The sequence below is a fragment of the Chinchilla lanigera genome, unplaced genomic scaffold (genome assembly GCF_000276665.1).
Source record: "Chinchilla lanigera isolate Chin_1 unplaced genomic scaffold, ChiLan1.0 scaffold00043, whole genome shotgun sequence".
NCBI classification, from domain to species: domain Eukaryota; kingdom Metazoa; phylum Chordata; class Mammalia; order Rodentia; family Chinchillidae; genus Chinchilla; species Chinchilla lanigera.
The window spans coordinates 6331071-6350526 of record NW_004955444.1 but is presented as its reverse complement, the minus strand read 5'-3'; positions in this window follow the sequence as shown (position 1 = coordinate 6350526).

Here is a 19456-nt window from a genome sequence, read left to right as displayed (position 1 = left end):
GTCTTTTTGAGACAGGGTCTTGTTATGCAGTTCAGGCTGGCCTGGAGCTCACTTTGTAGTCCAGGCTGGTCTCCAACTCACAACGATCCTCCTGCCTCAGCCTCCCGAGTGCTGGGATTACAGGAGTGCACCGCCATGCTGGCTTCACACCTAATTTTTGCCTCCCGTTATTCAGTCTCTCTGACTGAGCTGTACCATCTTATGTCCTTGTCAGGCATCGTGCGAGCTCCAGAGCAGGAGTGGGCAGTGCCCCGTGGGCAAAGAACTTTGTGTGGCTGGCCCTTATTTCTAATACCTGGGGTCTGTGGTAGACATCATTCCCACTTATTCAAAATATCTGTTCTGAGTCGCACTGCATGCCCGGCTCCGTGCTTAGTGCCTGTGTCGGTCACTTTCTTGTCGTGAGACCCAATACCGGATGCCCACAACCGGAAGGAGAACTTTATTCTGGCTCAGGGGTAGCGTCCGCGGTCAGTTGGCTCCAAGGCAGAGGGGCGTGTCAGGTGGGCGTGTCTGGTGTCATGGTCTCCCGTCATGGTGGGTGTGTCGCGTTGGTGTGTCCCTGTGGTCAGTTCTTGGTCTCACAAACAACAGCAAACACACAACAAAACAAAAACCAGAAACCCAACCAGCCAGACAACCCACCCCGCAAATCATGCGGGGAACAAGTAGAAATACAGAACACAGAGGTTACCATAGAGACCAGTGACAAGAGGAAAACCATTGTTCGGTTCTATATCCAACAGACGGACCAGGGTCAAACATGAACGCCTGCACGTTATGTCCTTGGTCTCCTAGAGCGCTTTCTTAAAACTTCCCAACAGGCAGGAGATGGCACCGCGCAGAGGTGTGCCCGAGGAAAAGCTGGTTACTCCGTGGCAGCCAGGAAGCAGAGAGAAAAGGGAGGAGCCGAGAAGGGAGAGGCTCCCTTCCAGATCCCGCTGGCCGGGACCTTCCCTAAACAAGCCCCAGCTTCTCACAGCTAGGAGGCTGTAGAAGCCCTCCCCTCCGTGGTTCACTCACTGTTTTTATGAGACAAGTCTCGCTGTGTAGTTCAGGCTAGCCTTGAACTCACTATGGAGCCTAGGCTGGCCTTGAACTCATGGCGATTCTTCTGCCTCAGCCTCCCAAGTGCTGGGATTACAGGAGCACGCCACCATGCCCGGCCTCACTTACCTTTTAAAAGTCCTGCCTATGAATGTATAAGGCTCTTGCAGTCCTCCTGCTTTATCCTTTTGAGTAGCAGGGATTACGAGCATGTGCTGACATGCCCAGCTAGGCTGTTCTTAAAATAAGGCAGGCCCTGCTAAATTGGGAAATCAGGACCTAGAAAAGCAAACAAAATTTGCCAACACGGTCTGAAGAATAATCATAAATGATTCTCTGGGTGAAGAACTGAAACACTTTTGCAGCCGGGCGTGGCAGTGGAGACCTGAGATCCCGGCACTCCGGGAGGCCGAAGTAGGAGAATCAAAAGTTTGGGCCCAGGAGAAAACTTAGTAAAACCTTGTCTGGAAAAAAAAGAAGCTTTGGGGATGTAGCTCAGTGTGAAGGCCCTGCGTTCAGTCTCTAGTACCACAGAAATAAGTATGCACACAGAGAAAAAGCACTTCTGTTCTCCAGAAACCTCTGTCCTGTGTGTCCGCCTTTTGTGGTATTGGATTGAACCCACCCTTGGGTATGCTAGACGAGCCCTGTACAACCAAGCTACATATGTGGCCCTTTTTATTCTAAGACAGGATCTCTTTAAGTTGTCCAGGCTGATATCAAAATTTCTATTGCCCTGCCTCAGCCTCTCGAATAGCTAAGAATGCAGGTAAGCAGCACCATCCCTGGCAGTGTGTGACCTTCTGGATGACAAAGCCAACTTTCCAAGAAGTAGGCATTATCCTGATTTCTGTGATATTTCTGTTACTTTTCCACAAGCTGTGCCATGCTTTATGAATCTCTGATAACACCTCTTTTTGTCAGACCTAAGAAGCTGTGCTTTTCACATCGTAGCATTTCCTTTCATATGTACGGTTGGAGGATGGAGCCTGGGGTCTTGTGCATGCGGGCAGCCGCTCGCGTGGAGGCACACACAGCCCTTCCCTCTTAGCGTATTTGGAGCAGGGTCGTGCATGTAATGGATGACTTCTCTTGCTCAGCTTCCTCATCACTGGGCGCAGTAGCTGACACTCACAGCCTAAGGAGGAGAGGTTTATTGGGCTCCTGGTTTCAGTCTGTGATCAGCTGGCTCCAAGGCAGGAGCAGGATGGCAGCGGGACAGGACAAAGACGTAAGTGTTCAACCATGGCAACCAGGAAACAGGAGGCGGTGACCAGCGTATTCCCTTCCAGGTCACACCCACAGCCGCTTACAACCGCCTGGCCCTGCCTCCTAGCAGCACACCTAGGCTGAGCTTGTCAGTGGATGAATCCGCTGGTGAGTGTACTACCCCTGTGACCCAGTCACCTTCCACGCACAGGACAATTCTGGGGGTCATTTTAGATCTAAACTGCAACACTTGACATAGCTTAGTCGGCGGCACTTTTCTTCTTAGTAGAACATAGAGTAATTCAGCTGGGCATGGCTATATGCGCAGTGTTTGTAATCCCACCTATTCTGGAGGCTGAGGGAGGATCACACATTTGAAGCTGGCCTGGCAACTTACTGGGACTCTGTCACAAAAAAAAAGGAAGTAAAAAGGAAGGGAGGGAGGGAAGGAAGGAAGGGAGGGAGGAAGGAAGGAAAGAAAGACAGACAGAAGGAAAGAGCTGGCAAGTTAGCCCAGTGGAACACATGCCTGTGCTTTAATCTCCGTTACTGGAAAAAAGGAACATCAAATAATGGTGCGTGTTATAATCAGTGGCACTGTAGATTGGGTATCAGCTACCTCTGCTGTTGAACCAGACAAAGGTAGTTTCTTTTTCTTCTTTCTTTTCTATGTGTGTGTGTATGTGTGTGTGTGTGTGTGTGTGTGTGTGTGTGTGTGTGTGTGTGTGTTTTACAGGATTATTTTATAATAGTCACCCAAAGAATCACATACAAGAGAGAGTGCAGGAAACCTGTCCACACACTAAAGACCCAAAGAATCCAGCTGAGGGCCTGGATCCCACGGCAATGTCCTGCATGAGTCCAGCTGAAGTCTTAGGGCCCATAACAATGCCCCCAATGAGTTCACCCAGAGGCCTAGAGCCCACAACGTCTCCTGCAGGACTGTTTGACAGATCTGTGCTGGGAAGGCCCAAAGGACAGTGGTGGAAGCTAGGAAGTCTGTGCCGGCGGGATGAAGGATCTGTGCCAGCAGGCTGAGAGATCTGCACTGGAACCAGGAAACAACACTCAAAGAACCAGAGCTCCCCTGAAAGGTACAACAGCCATCCTCAGTGGCAATGAGGTCTTGAGCTCCTCCGATGATGAGAACAGCCGAGTCTTTATCAGGATGGCCAGTGCGACAAGCTTCTCCAGGACACTGAACAGTGCACCATCTTCCCCTCCGAGCTAGGATGCGATGCTCAAAGTAAGGACCAGGACTCCCCCAAAGTGAACCATAGCCATTCTCAGTGACAGTAAGAGCCTGAGGTCCTCTGACAATGAGATCAGCTGAGTTCATATCAGGAAAGCCAGCCTGACAAGCTCCTCCGGGAGAACCAACAGCTCCCAACAGCTTCTCTACTTCTCCAGTTCTTTTTATTTTGTTGGCAACAATCTCTGGGTAAGCCTCCCACACCCAGAACCACATTGGCAGAGTTCAGCTGGATGGTACAAGTTGGCTAGCAGTTGTCGATTCACCAGACTGGGAATTAAACACAGGACCTTTGCACTGAGCTACAATTCAAGCCCTTTATTTCACTTTTCATCTTGAGACATGGTCTCCCTAAGGCACTGATTTGCCCAGGCTGGGCTTGTCTTTGGGATCCTTCTGCTTCAGTCTTCCAGAGTACTGGGGTTACAGGCATGTGCCATGATGGCTGGCTCCGTTTGTACTTTTTTCAGTTTCTTTTTGTAGCACAATGTTTACGAGACACATCCTCTCTGATGTCTGTGATGTTAATTGTGATATATCAACTTGCCTGGATTACGAAACGCCCCAGGGATTAGACAAGCACACCGGAGCACACTGCTGGGTGTGCCTAGGTGGGTCCTGGAGGAGGGACTGGGCACTGTGTTTGTTCCCGGACCCCTTCCTCCCCCGTCCTATTCCCCTGCTGTTTCCTGAACACCATGAACTAGATGTCTTTACTCCACTGCCCTTCGGTCCTGATGTTTCTGTCTCAGAGCTGAATACCATGGAGTGAATCCCTTAAACTGTGAGCCAAAAACCTCCCCTCCTTTCAGCTGCGTCAGGTATTGCGTTTCTGTGACAGGAGAGCTGATCACATGTCGCCACTTGCAGTTATCGCTTATTCACGCGCAGAGTCCATCACACGCAGTGCTCCAGGAACGGTTCTGCAGGTGCGTTTCGATTCTCACAAGGACGGCAACACTGGACAAAGTTACCGTAATGTCTCCCTAGATAATGTAATTTCACCTGTTCCCAGCTAAAGCAAATTATCTGAAACACAAATCGAATTGCCTTATTCCCCTGCACAGAATATTTTAACGGAGCTGAGCATCGTGGCGCACACCTACAATTGCATCATCCTGGGAGGCAAAGGCAGGAGGATGCTTGGTTAGAGTTCAGCCTGGGTAATTTAGTAACTTATTGGGAAATTGTCTCAAAGTAATTTTATTTTTTAAAAATTTTTTATGTAGAAAAGCAATTTATTCCATTATAACATAGTTAGTCATGGAGAGTAACGGGCCTGCTGGTGAAATAGGTCTCCTAAAATGGAGACTATCAAACTAGTGCTCAAGGACTAATACTCTTTTAAAAAAAGCAACTCTTATTAAGGATTAATTTAATTTTAAAAACAAGTATAATCTATCAAATCACCCTTCTCAACTTGACAGTCTACCTGAGGCACAACTGTCAGGTGAAAACATACATCTTTACAACTTGGCGGTCCCAAGTTAAAACAACGAAAAACCAGCAAAAACCATTTCACAGAAAGGGAAGGAATAGTATGGAAACAGCTTGAGAAATACACTAACAAGCAAAACTGTATGGGGAAGGGGGAACATGTAGCTTTGACTTAACTGAAGAAACCAAGGGGAGAGTGGTCTCCATAGGAAAATACACATCCTGGAAAGTCAGGTGTGACTTAGAGCATGAATCTATGACTCGATTCTCTCCTAATTCCTGAGTGAAAAGGACATCCGGCAGTACTTGGCTCAGACAACTGTCTGCCCTGGGCTCTATTCCTTACTCACTCTGACCTTTACTGAAACAAGTCTGAAAAACTTGGGGATATAGCTTAAAAAGAAAAGTAATCACACATTATATTCCCCTTTTTGTAGCTGCCTTAGACCTGGGTTTGTTGTTGCAGTTGTACTCCTCTTTGATCACACGGTCTTCCACCGCGTCGTCAAAGGCTGCTTCCTTGTCAGCCATGGCGGCAGGAGGGCCGGGAGGACCCTGGGGCCGAACAAAGCGGGAGGAGCTGGGAGGCTACTCAAAATAATTTTAAAAAGGGAGTCCAGGGTTTAAAACAGTTTCTAATTGAAGGAGATTTAGCAGACAGTAAAGATTAATATTACATCAATAAGTGAATGAGTGTAATTGAGACGGTGTAAATAATAGCAACCTTATTCATAATTACCCACCCGTCCACCACACCACCCACAACCAGGCATAGAAGTTTTGCATATCATATCATGTATCATATCATATCAATAAGAGTATAAAAGACACACAATAATATATTTAATATGGTCACTCAATGAAGCTAAATAAAAAATGCAAATAGTACATGAAGGTGGTGAGATTTAGATTTTATTGTTATTTTAGCATTTTTCTTTACTGTTGTCATATTTTTGCTGGTTAAGCTAAAATATAATATCATAACTATCACCAAAACATAACCGCTACTGCCAGGCCTGTTAGCAACACTTAAAAAATACAACCTGTAAGATGTTACTGGTAATAGAGAAAAGAAGAGAAGTCTGCTCTAAACATAGGCATGAACGTGGCCAGTGTGCGGAAGATACGTCTTCCTGTATGCGATTCAGTTAGGATTCGGAAAGCTGGGAGGGAAGCAATAATTCAAAGAGAAGGAAGTGAAGGGCCTCTGCTTCCTCAGTGCTCATGAGCAGTGTGACACAAATGCGCTGCTCATGAGAATGGCGCGCTCCCAGACAGCAAGTCCGTGCCAGGCTGGCTGCGCAGAAGAGTGGGAATCACCAATCAGGACCTCGGTGGTTCTGCTTTTGGTGTAACCTGGGCACCGGATGATTGATGAGAAGACTGAGACAATGAATAAACCGTCCAGTAGCTGCTCAGAAATGCTTTTGACTGGAGGCCTCCCCATGCATACATACTGCCTGTTAATCATCTAGTGTAGGGAGTGGTCATAACGCTGAAATCCTTAGCAGGTACAACCGACTGAGTGTTTTTGTGTCCCCTTCCCCAAATTCGTGTGTTGAACTCCTCCTAATCAGTGAGTCAGTCTAGGAGGTGATTCATCCACTAGTGCAGAGCCTTACGAAAGAGACGGACACTACAGGAGATGGCTGTTGCCCACAGTGGCTTCAAACTTCTGGGCTCAAGCTATGCTGCATCTCAGCCTACCAGGTAGCAGGAACTACAGGTGCCACTGTGTCTGGTATGATGCCCGTTTTATAGTAACCTGTTGGGGATCCCTGCAGTGGGCTCCAATCTCGCCAGGCATTACAGTGCAAGGTGAAGAGAAAGAGCAAGAGACAAAATAGCGGAGCAGCAGGGATCTGGGATGGCCAGTTGTTCACAGAAAACAAAGGGCCATGAGGCAGCAAGAGCCTCAGTGTTTATTGATCATTGGGGAAAATGGTAACCGAATGCACTAGGCAAATGGCTGGAAGGCAAGGCTTGTAAGAGAAGGAACACGGAATTCTTGCAAAAGGGATGTGTGTTGGTTTGGGGCTTATTTTGCAAGGGGAACAATATAATACAGGACACATATTTTATAAGATTATTTATAATAGTCACCCAAAGAACGATATACAAAAGAGTGCAGGAAATCTGCCTACAAACTATAGACCAAGGAATCTAGCCAAGGGCCTGGATCCCACGACAATGTCCTGCATGAGTCCAGCTGAAAACCTAGAGCTCATAATAACGCCTCCGATGAGTCCAGCTGGAGGCCCAGAGCCCATAACAGTATCTCACACAGGCCTGTTTCACAGATCTGTGCTGGGAAGGCCCAAAGGTCAGTGGTGGAATCTAAGAAGTCTGTGCCAGCGGGATGAAGGACCTGTGCTAGCAGGCTGAGGGATCTGCACTGGAGCCAGGAAGCGATGCTCAGAAGAACCAGAGCTCCCCCGAAAGGTACCACAGCCATCCTCCGCAACAGTGAGGTCCCAAGCTCCTCCAATGATCAAGATGGCCAAGTTCCCATCAGGGAAGCCAATGCAGCAAACTTCTTCAGGAGCCTGAGCTGTGCACCTTGTTTCCCTCTGGAGCCAGGAAGTGATGCTCAGAGTGAGGACCAGAGCTCCCCCAAAGTGAACCAAAGCCATTCTCAGTGCCAACAACGTCCCGAGCTCTTTGGAGGATGAAAACAGCCAAGTTCATCAGGAAAGCCAACATGATGAGCTCCTCAAAAACAACCAACAGCTCCTTACAGCTTTACCAGCTCCAACAGCCTTTCTCCGCTCCCAACAGCCTCTTTAGTTCCCAGAAGCCTTCTTCTCCTTCTCCAGTTCTGCCTTTTGTGCTGGCAACAATCCCCAGGTGGGCCTCCCATACCCAGCACCACGCTTTCTCAGTTCAGCTGGGGGTTATAAGTTGACCACCAGTTATCAATCCACTACAGGATGGAACAGCTAGATTTAGGTTACGGTTAATGAGTAACCTGCTTTGTAGCCAGTTCTGGGAACGAATTTTCCTCTGGAGTCATGCAGGCCCCCCTTGGTATCACATCTCTGCTATTTGAGCTTAGCCATGGCTGTTGGTGATGAACCATGCTAGTTCTGACACCATCTGCCTGCTTTTATGAAGATACCCACACAGCCTCAGCCGGACTCACTAATTAAACTGAAAGCCAAGTAGGGAAGTCACCTCCATACAGGCTGCACTGCTCACAAGCAAGCACGATCACGCTTGGGTCCGGGGGAGGACCCTTGCATCACTTACACTTAATAACCATCCAGCAGTCCGCCGGCTGTTACTGTAAAGTCCATGGGTGCCCAGTCCGAGAGGGCACAGGAGCTTTCACTCCATGGCCTGATGGGACCGAGAGTGAGCTGTTTGATCTCTAGGGCTGGATCCCTGGAACTCAGATTCCTCACGGTGCCCTCAAACTTGGCTCTCAGACTAGCTGACTCTATTACCTTTATAAAACAAACTGGCAGATGCACAACACGTTCTAGACACAGTACACTAGCTGCTCTCTGGTACACCCATGCACTTCTGCTTCCCCTGGTAAGTTAGCTGGATGTTTACCAAAGTCCTCGTGTGCTTGTTCATCCCTCGTGATCCGAATGGGGATTGCGGTAGGCAGAGAAATGCTCCCCAAATATGTTCACGGGCCGGTCTCCAGAATTGGTGGACACATTACCTTACACGGCTGCAGGACCTTCGCCAAGTGTGATCAGGGTGCAGGGCCTTGAGACGGAGGAGGTGAGCCTGGCTCGTCCGTGTGGCACAACTGAACTCTGTGAATTTTTAGAAGATGAGAACCTTCCCCGGCTCTAGTCAGTCAGAGAGGAACGCGACAGGAAAGGGTCGGGGCATTGCTGGCCTCAGAGACAGCAGATGGGAGACATGAGAGTGGGATGTGGATAGTCACTGGGAGCCAGAAAAGGAAGAGAAACAGATCCCTCCAGAGCCTCCATAAAGGAACGCAGCGGCCCTGTGACGCCTCGGTGTGAGCCCAGGGAGCCCCGTGGCAGACTTCTGACCTGGGGAGTGCATGGTAATAAATTCACGTTGTGTTAAGCCACTAAAAAATGTTTAACAGCACCATGTACCCGCCAAACAACCCTTGCACATCCCACAGCCCCTGAAACTCAACATGTCAAAAATGGAACTCCATCTGCATTCCCAGTGTCAGTGGATGGTGCCACCAACTGCTCGGAGCCCAAGTTAGAAAGACGGGCAGAGCCCTGGCTCCGCCTCCGCTGTATTCCTCGTGCCCAGCAGGTCACCCAGCCGCGCTTCAACCTGCCCAGATCTCCCTCTCCGGTTTGACCCTTTCTCTGCACTCCTCCTCTCAGTGTCTTTCAGGTTTTCACAGTCTCTTTCCCAGCCGGGCTCATCTCTGTCACAGTCTGCCCCCATTCTAATCCTGTAGTAACCTGTCTAAAATAAAATCGAATCGTCCTGTCCCCAATACTATCTTACCCCAGTACCTACAAGACCCAAGGAGTGCAGTTTAGCATGTCACCCACTCAGCTCCTTATTCTGACTCCTGCCTATGACGTCAGCTTCGTTTCTTGAGTGCCTTCCTCCTATTCTGAGCTCTAGATGCTACCAAACTGTCCACCGTTCCTCTGGGGTAGGACACGTTCTGCATCTTTGTAATCCCTGATGGATATAGTGTCCTGTGATCCAATCATCTTCTACAGGCATGAGACTTTGGGGAGGGTACATTTTAGATCTAAACCACCACAAGAGTGAATACCCTTTCATTCGGCATCAGGAAGTGCTATGTTGTGAAAATATAACTCAACTCACGCTGGCTTAACAGATAAAGGAGGTCACTGACCTTTGCAAATGGTAGGACAGGCTGCCGTGTGGGTCCGATGCAGTGACTCCTTGTCACCCAGGACCCAGACTCCTTTTTCTCTCTTCCCAGGTGTCATTTTCATCCAGGGCGGCTCCCTGTCACACTACAGGACGGCTGCTGGCAAACACTGTACCTTCTTCCTTCCGCTGGGGTGAGGGTGGGGTGGTGATGGAGCGGGGAAAGAAGTAGGGATGAAGGTTTCCAGAAAGACTCTCAAAAGAGCCAGAAAACCTGTCTTTCAGGATCCCTCTCTAAGTTTCTCTCTCAGTCTCACTGGTTGTAGTACAATGGGTAGAAATAGGATTATGCGGTTTAGTCTGGATGACTGTCCTGTCTGCTGCACTGTGGAAGATAAAGCTGGGTCTCCTGGCTGTCGGTGTGATACTCAGTCTGAAATCCAGACAGGAATGAATGTTGAGTGGGCAGTTTCAATGTCTGCTGTTTTTTTTGTTTTGTTTTGTTTTAAAATCTTCCTTCATTAAGTCAAGAAATATTTACTGAGCACCTATCACGTTCTAGACATCCTTCCTAGGCTTTGGAGATTTAGTAGTATGAAAAGACAAAGTTATAACAACTTCATGACTTTCACTGGCTTTTCTCTCCATTTTTAGAATTGGACATTTCACTTCACAAAGTAGAATAGTGTTATGATGGGTGGAGAAAAGGAAGATGATTTTTATAGACAAAAATGTTGAAGAAAGCAGAAAGAGACAAAGAGGGAATCTGTCATTTCAACTCACTTTCCTTTGGTTGGGAGAGGAGCAACATATTTCTGGAGAGGGGGAGGCAGTGATAAAATCAGAGACCACTGTGGGCAGACTCCTGGGCCTTAGCCTTACTCATTAAAGGACAGTTTGTGTCTTCTCCTGGGACAACCAGGAACTTTAGTGCCAATTTTGCTAAAACCAAAAACCAAAAACCAAAAGAAACAACAAAACCCCCATGGCTTCATTTGGGGCTATAGATGCCCAACAGGTAACTAAAGTAGGACAAAATATGACCTTCATTTTGAATCCTTTGTTCTCATAAAGAGTTGGTTCAAATTCCTTCTCAGCTCTGCACATAGGTATGCTAATCATTTAGGAATGTCTGTCTAAGAGTTGGCAAAATAAGGTTGATTACCCCTGAATTTACATTATTTCATCTCCCTAGAAGACTGAGGAAATAAGACTTGCAGACATTCAGCTTTGCCCAGAGATCTCTAGCTGTTGTCCTAAAGTGATCACCCGGATTTCAGCAAAAGCAGAGCTCCACATGACTGAAGTTATCACAGTCAGAGATAATGGTTTCGCGGTAAGAGAACCGTCTTTTATGCCAGGGAGGCCGAGACTATGAAAGCAAACCTGAGACAATGATGCACTAGACCCCAGCCAAATCGTAGCAGCTGGTCTTTACTGACATGGACCCCCTTCATAAGAGCGAGCCCCCTCCAGCTGCTCAAACTGGAGTCCTTTCCTGTTTTTCTTACTTGTCTTTGTGAAGAGCTGGCCTGATTAGCTTTATCTAAAGCTAAAGTCTTGAGGGCTGGGAATTTAGCTCAGCAGCACCTGCCTGGTAAGCATGAGGTCGTGAGTTCGATTCCCAGTACCGAAACCTGCCCCCCCCCAAAAAAAAATTAAGGTAAAGTCTTTACAGTTGTCTCTTACTTTCTAATTAAAGCTTTTCCCTATAAATTCAAACATTAGTTTTATTTTCCATTATTACTGAAAGCAAAGACCTACGCTAACTGGTGACAGCAGAAACGTTACTGGCGTTCTGGAGTACTGGGGGTTCTGTCCAGAGATTCCTTCTAGATTTTATTGTCCTGAACAAAGAATGGGACAAGGTGAGAGCAAGAGGCAGTGAGGTTTTACATGTATTAAGGGTAGGGAAGAAAGTATGCTCTGCCAAGTGAGAGCAGGCCGCTGGGACAAGAGAGCTCAGAACGCCCACAGGTTAATGGCCCACACCTCCTGTATCTCCACTCCTCTGGCTGACATCCCTGTCAAAACCTGCTTGACCTCACACCAGAAGAACTGAAGATAGTACTTCCTGGTTGGTCCCAGATGCAGAGCTGGGGACCTGTCCAGGACGAGTGCCTCGAATCTCTGTAATTGACAGGTCATGTGCTAATCTCCAGCCTCAGGAAGATGACTTGATCCTACAAACTGAAAACCATCTCGGGCAATACAGCAAGACCCCCATCTCAACAAACAAACATCTGGGGGTGTGGCTCAGGAGTACACCGGTTACCTGGCTGCAGCAACGCCCTTGTAGAGCAGTGACAGGGAGGCAGCGCCTTAGGAAAACACCTGGTTGGCTTCAGGCTATTTACTTGAATGTGATCGTTATGTACTGCAAATACGGGATGATTTAGATTTAAAATGGCCCAAGGCCCGTGTGCTGCGAAGGTGATTGTCTAATGTAAGCGGTACAGCTGGGTCTGGTTGGAAGAGGTGGCGGGTGTGGCCTAGAAGGCTGTCTCTCTCTTGCCGCGGCTCCTCCCTGCCTCCCTCCGCTTCCTGAATGCCATGACGGGAGGAACTATCCCTCTGCCACGCTCCTGTACCGGCCGGCCTTGGAGACAGCCAACCTCGGCGACACTGAGACTGCTGACCCGTGAGCCAACGTAAACCTTTCCTGCTTTAAGGTGTGGGTGTGCGCTAACGTGTCAGTGATGAGGGAAGTGACTGAGACGCGTGCTAGAGAACAGAAACATTTGAAAGAAAAAAAAGGAAAAATAAAATAGCTAAGTCTACCTTTCTGACTATATATATAAAAGAAATAAAGGCAAGCTGAACTGCATTATCACACCCGCTGCCAACTGAAACTGACCTGCTTTGGCAGTCGGCTGCGATCATTCTAATTCTGACCGCTCAGATCAGTTTCAGCTTGGCGGTAGGGAACCTTCGCGGAGGACTCTGTTTTAATTCTTAGCGTGGTCTGCTGGGGCTCAGGGCAGGAGCTGGGTCTAAAATGGCGATTCCTATACTTTTATTTAGCAACAGTAAAAAGATGAAGACCCTAACAACCATCCCCCGACAGCTCCTTAAAACCATAAAACAAAGAATTTTTATCTACGGAGAACAGATAGAACACTGCAAATTACTGCGTCAGTAAATGAACTCATACAACAAGGCAATGAGAGTGTAAAGGGAGGATTAATACCCGGCGGGCTTAGGACCTGGCACGGAGGAGACGCACGGAGACTCCCTGAGGCACAAGCGGAAGTCTTACTACGCTGGGCAAAAATTCGTTTGCCTGCGAAGATTGTAGAGTGAGTATGAAGAAATATTTTGAGTGACTATGAGAGAAAAATTGGGGCAATTTTATATTTTATTTCATTCCTGTGAGCATGTAGCAAAGAGAAAAAAAATGAAGCAACTCTTTGAGAAGAAAGAAGAATTATATTTAAAGGGATATTATAGGGAAGGCTTACCCTGCATTGTATAATATAGCTTGTACATTTTTCCTTAGGAAACTTTGGGTAAGATCTATGTTGTGAATAGGTATTTCACAAAATACAGTGGCTTAAAAACAAATAATCCCATAAGAAGTGCTCAGCATCCTCAGGAAAATGAAAGTCAAAACCAGAATAAATCTGGGTGTAGTGGCACACATTTGTAGTTCCAGCTACTTGGTGGACTGAAGTAGGAGGATCCCTTCAGCCCAGGAATTCAAAGTCAGGCTTGGCACCTGAGCTAGACATTGTCTCAAACAACAATAACCCCCACCCCCCCAAGAAAACAGAAACCTCCACACCAGAATGAGGCACTCACTTCATCTCCACAAAACGGTTAAAGTGAAAGAGAATAACAATAACAAGTGTTGAGGAAGAAGTAAAGAAACTAGAATTCTCATATATTCCTAGTGGGTATATAAATTGGTAGAACACATTTAAAGCTAATCATATGTAATTTATTACTTCAAATTTTTTCTAAGTAGAAGTGAGAATTTAGCTCACCAGAAGATATGTGAAAGTTTATTATAGCTTTATTTATAATAGCAACTGTCAACTCAAAATAACAATTTAGCCTGTAATCCCAGCACTTGGGAGGCTGAGGCAGGAGGATTGTTTTGAGTTTGAGACCAGCCTAGGCTACAAAGTGAGCTCAAGGCCAATTTGAACTGCATAGTGAGACACTGTCTCAAAAAAACCAAAATAACAATTCCTTTTCTTTCTTTCTTTCTTTCTTTCTTTCTTTCTTTCTTTCTTTCTTTCTTTCTTTCTTTCTTTCTTTCTTTTTTCTTTTTTTGAGACAGGGTCCCTTGAACTTACCAGGTAGCCCAGGCTGGACTCAGACTCATGGCATTCCTCCTGCCTCAGCCTCCTGAGTGCTATGATTACAGGCGTGTACCACCACACTTGGGTAAAATAACATTTCTTAAAGGAAAATAAGGAAACTTCTTATTTGGAGACAAATATGAGTGACCTATGCCCAGGAGCACAGATTCAAATTGCTTTAAATGAGTATTCCAAAGCAGAAGAGAATTATAACAACTTTTATAGACACAAAAGAAAAGTAGGGTGGGGGAAGTAGCTCGGTGGCACAGCGCCTGCCTGGCAAGCACAGGCCCTGAGCTTGATTCCTGGTACCAAAATAGTAAAAAAAAAAGAAAGAAAATAAAGGTAATTATAAAGCAATATATTCAGTGAATTATGCTGGTGGAGGCATTACACAGGTTAGTTAAGGAAACGAAGGGATTTTTTTTTTTTTGAGAAATGGTCTCACTGTATAGTTCAAGGCTAGCCTTGAACTCACTATGTAGCCCAGGCTGGCCTTGAACTTGTGGTGATCCTCCTGCCTCAGCCTCCTGAGTGCTGGGATAGCAGACACACACCATCAAGCCTGGTAAGAGGGGGAATTTTGACCATGCTGAGAGGTTGATAAGAAGGTTGGTAAAGGAGGGCATCTGTTCTTTGCCAAGTTACCCAAGTCAAAAATACAGGAATTAACCTAATATTGATGAAAATGTGAAATTAGATATAAAAGTGAGGACTCATGTCCTGTTTTCTAAAGGCTGAAGTAGCCCTGATAAGCCTCAGGGTGCCCTGTAGTCTAGGCTGGCCTTGAACTGTCTTTCTTAGCAGCCTTCACAAGCCTGACTATTTCTGTATCTTCTGCGGATGGAGGATGAGGTCATCTATCTAGAGTTTGTCTGAAGGATTTCCATCACAATAGTTCCTCCAGGAATGTCTAATTTCACAACCCTAACTAGAAGTGACCCAAATGTTCCGCAGCTCAGTGGAAAAACAAATTATGGTGTATCCCCATGAACGGAGTGCACACAGAAATAGGAAATAAGTGATCACCACTTGCAATAAAATAAATGAACCCCACAGACATAAAGGCAGGTGAAGGAAATCACAAAATAGTATATTGCACTTACACGAAGTTCAAGTACCAATAAGCAAACGCACTTGAGATACAAGTCAGAAAGGTGGGTTTCTTTTTTGGCTGGGGGAACACTAGTAAGAAGGTAGCGTTAGCATTTCGGGTTGCTGGGGACAGGGGCTGTATGGGTATAAACAATTAAAAATGTTTAGAGCTGCACAGCTAAATTGCTAACATTCCGTGGAGCTTGCTTTCGGGTTAAGCTCTTGTACTGGGGCCCGAAAATCAGACTAAACATTAAAGCAGAGTCACGCACACTTAATTTCAAACAGAAATGAAGCTGTTTATCTGATATTCCAAGAAATGAGAAGTGAAAGATTACAGCCAAATTCCCCAAATAGGTCAGATTCAATTGGTGTGATGATGAGTTCCCTCTGCTCTAATCCTTACACAAAACAAGCGACCTCAAGTAATGTGATGGTAACTAGTGAATTATTTTCCTATCTCCTTATACCTTTCTTATAAGGGAAGTAACTGTGAAATGGCCAGTCTACTCTTTGTGCTTTGTTCCTGCTTTTCTCAACCTTCTCTGCCTATACAACTAACTTCTCCTCAGAGCAGAATAATTATTCTGTGTGGAAAGAAATGTCCAATTCTAGCACAGAAAATAAAACCAATTAAGATCATTAAACCAAATTGTTGTAATTTTTCCTTTGACATGTATCTAAGTTAAAACAATAAAAATATTTTTAGACATTGTCTTGGTTATTTTTCTCTTGTTGCTGAGACAAAATACCTGACACCAAGAATTAAGGCAGAAAAGTTTATTTAGCTCAGTCTGTGGAGGTTTCAGTCCATACTTGGCTGGCTCCAAGGCAGGGTGGCACATGGCACAGGGCAACAGTTCATGGTGGTGGAAGACGGCAAAAGCAGCAAGAGCAAAAAGGGAGGAGAGGTGGCAGCAGCCTCTTTCCCTCCCTTACATTGTATGCAAACTAACCCCAGCATTGGACCATGGATAAATCACAAACTCTAGAAGCCCGCCCCATGACTGCATGAGGATTTGGGGGTACATGCAGACACAAACCATAACAGACATTTACATTATCTATTTTTTTTTTCAGTGCTTGGAATTGAACCCAGGACCTCATCCATTCTAGCAAGTGCTCTGCCACTGAGCTACACCCTCAGTCTCATAAAGTCTTAGTTGGATTTGGGTCTGTGTTTCTGATTAGGTACTTTTTTTTTTTGTTTTTCTCCGGTACCGGGAACTGAACTCACGACCTTGTGCTTGCCAGGCAGGTGCTTTTGCCGCTGAGCTAAATCCCCAGCCCCTCTGATTAGGTACTTCTAAGACTAAGCAGATGTGGCCCAGTAAGGCATGGTCATATATAATTATATATATAATTATAGCAAAATTACTGTTCCAAAATTATTTCCAGCAGTGCCCTGCATTCCTGCCAAGTTGGATTACTCATTCTTTCTTTAACACCCTGTCCTTCTTCTCTTGTCGTCTTTGGTTATGTTCTCTGTATGTTAATTTTTCATAAGTTAAGTCACATGTTAAATAGACCAAAAGAGATTTCTTTGAAAGGAACAAAACCTTGTTAGACCTTTCACAGAATGAAGAGTCTGAAATATTATACCATTTATCTTTTTGGATAACCTTAGAATTTTATACATTGAACTTACAAAAAATGAGAGCAGGTGGTCTAGGAATATTCACTGATAATGGGTAACAGCAATAATGAAAACAGCTACTCATAATAAATCTTAGAGGGGGCTGAAGACGTAGCTCAGTGTAAAGCATTGCTTAGTATGTGCAAGGTCTTGGCTTTGATTCCCAGTACCACATTAGTAATAGTAACGGTTCTGAAAGCTAATACAAAGGAAAGGAGTGAGGACAGGCTCTGATGTGAGGTGGACATAATTTTGATTTGTTTTTGCCATTCATCAGATGTGAGCTCAAGTATGCAGATTTGTTACCAGACCCAAGTCTATCTGCTTGCTAATCAAAAGCCAATACTTAGATGTGAGAGCTGGTAGGAAGGAAACTGAGTGTATTTAGGGCCAGCATCTGGAGAACATGGGTGGGGCTATCATCCTCTGGAACAAGCCCATTTAGGGGAACTCGGAGTGTGAAAGCGCTTTAGAGGCAGAGAAAGAAGGCAAAGCAGGACGATGGGTAGGAAGTCTACATGCTGGGCAGGGTCTTCATCCTTCGGGGCATGTGTCCACACTATGGACATGAGTCCTGCATGCTGAGCTACATCCCCAGCCCTCTTCCTCCCTTCCTTCCTTGCTTCCTTCCTTCCGTCCTTCCTTCCTTCATTCCTTCCTCCCTCCTTTCTTTCTTTCCTTCCTTCCTTCAAACACATTGGTCTTCTGCGAGGTAAACTACATAGCGATTTATATTCCTGTGTTAGCCGAGGCATGGGACTAAAGATAAAAAGACTGTTACACATTACGGTGTCAGCTGAAGGGCACCGCATGTCCTGGGCTCTATAAGTCTAGAGATTCTGTGGGCACTCTGGGAGACTACAGGGAGGATTCCACGCTCCAGGCCAGCCTGGGCAATTTAGCAATTAAAAGTGATCTTGTCTCAAAAAATAAAAAGGACTAGGGCCAGAGCTCAGTGTGAAGGCCCTGGGTTTAATCCTAAGCACCAAAAAGAAAAGAAAAAGAGGTTATTTAAAGATTATTTAGCAGTTAACATGTTAATCATTTAGGTGCAGCTTTTCTTTAGATTTCGAATGAGAGTCAAAGGGGGGCAAGTAACTCTACAAAGGACAACTCCCGAAGGAGCGGCCACCATTACAAATTAGCTCCTTTTGATTAATAGCAGTTATTTCTAAAGATTTCTATCAGTGATGGCTCTGTGTCACAACTCTTTAACTTCTCTGTCTGTTCACAGTGGTAGCAAATGTTAGATCAATTTTAGTCACACACCTGCTCAGATATTTACTAATAGGTGAATACAAAGGGGACACTCTGTCAGGTCTGTGTGCAGCGATCTTCCTTCTTCTAGGTACTGCAACACCTTGTAAATATATCAGTAGTCCAGGAGGCAGGGTCCAGCTCGTTGGCTAATGGGATTGCATGTCCATGGATCTAAGCAAGGAGAAATGCTAGTAAGTCAACAAATGCTAGTAAGTCAAATCTTTGTAGTTGATCAGAGATGACTAACGGAAGTTTATGTAACACCTACCACTGGAATGTATCTATCTTCTTCAGTGTTAGCTTGCTACCCTGGAGTATATACAGTCAGCCTTCAGTACTCATAAGTTCCACCTCTGAGGCAGGCAATTAGGACGGGGCCAGCCAGCTGGGTAAGTGGGTGTGACCTATTAATCACAGAGATCCAGGACACAAGCACCCAAGCCCCGTGCCTGGGACCAGTGAGAAAATGCTATCTTCAGTTCTTCTAGGGAGATAAATAAATTTTTGATGGGACAGCCTAGAGCTAATGTCAGCCTGTGGAACGGGAGCTACAAAAGATGACCACCGCCATTAACCTCCCTGCCACTGTGCTCTGCCTTACCGGGTAGCCTGCCCCCACCATGCAAGGTAAACTTTGTTTCCCGCCTTTTATTGGCCTGCACTCCCTCTGCAGAATATATTTCTTTTCCTACCTTCAATAAACGTAAAACCTCACTCCTTTTGCATATTTCTTGTCCAGTTCTTCGTTCAGGACAACAAGAATTGGAAAGAATCTTTCAAAGGTGTTCAAAGCACCCCAGAACCCTGTTAACACATACATAGATTCAACCAATTTAAAAAAGTGTACTGAACACATATAGACATTCCTTTTTGGTTATTATCCCTCAAAAAATACAGTATTAACTACTTACTTGGCATTTACTTTATACTACATATTATAAATAATATGGAAATGACTTAAAGTATACCACAGGATGTGTGGGTTTCTATGAAAATATAAGGCCTCCCCCTGCTCTCACCCCCAGCACTGGAGATCAAACCTCAGGCCTCATTCGTGCCAGGCAAATACTCTACCACTGAGCTATGCCCATAGCCCACTTTTTAAAAATAGGGTTTTTTTGGTCTTTTTGCAACAGGGTCTCATTATGCAGTTCAGACTGACCTTGAGCTCACTTTGTAGCCCAGGCTGGTCTTGAACTCACAACGATCCTCCTGCCTCAGCCTCCCAAGTGCTGGGATTACAGGCGTGCACCACCATACCTGGCTAAAAATAGTTTTTAAAGGTGATTATTCCCATGAGATCTTCCCTTTGAATGTAGCTGTCTTGGTTACTTTTCTCTGGTTGCTGAAAAGTACCTGATACCCAGAATTAAGGAAGGAAAGGTTTATTTAGACCACAGCTTGTGGAGGTTT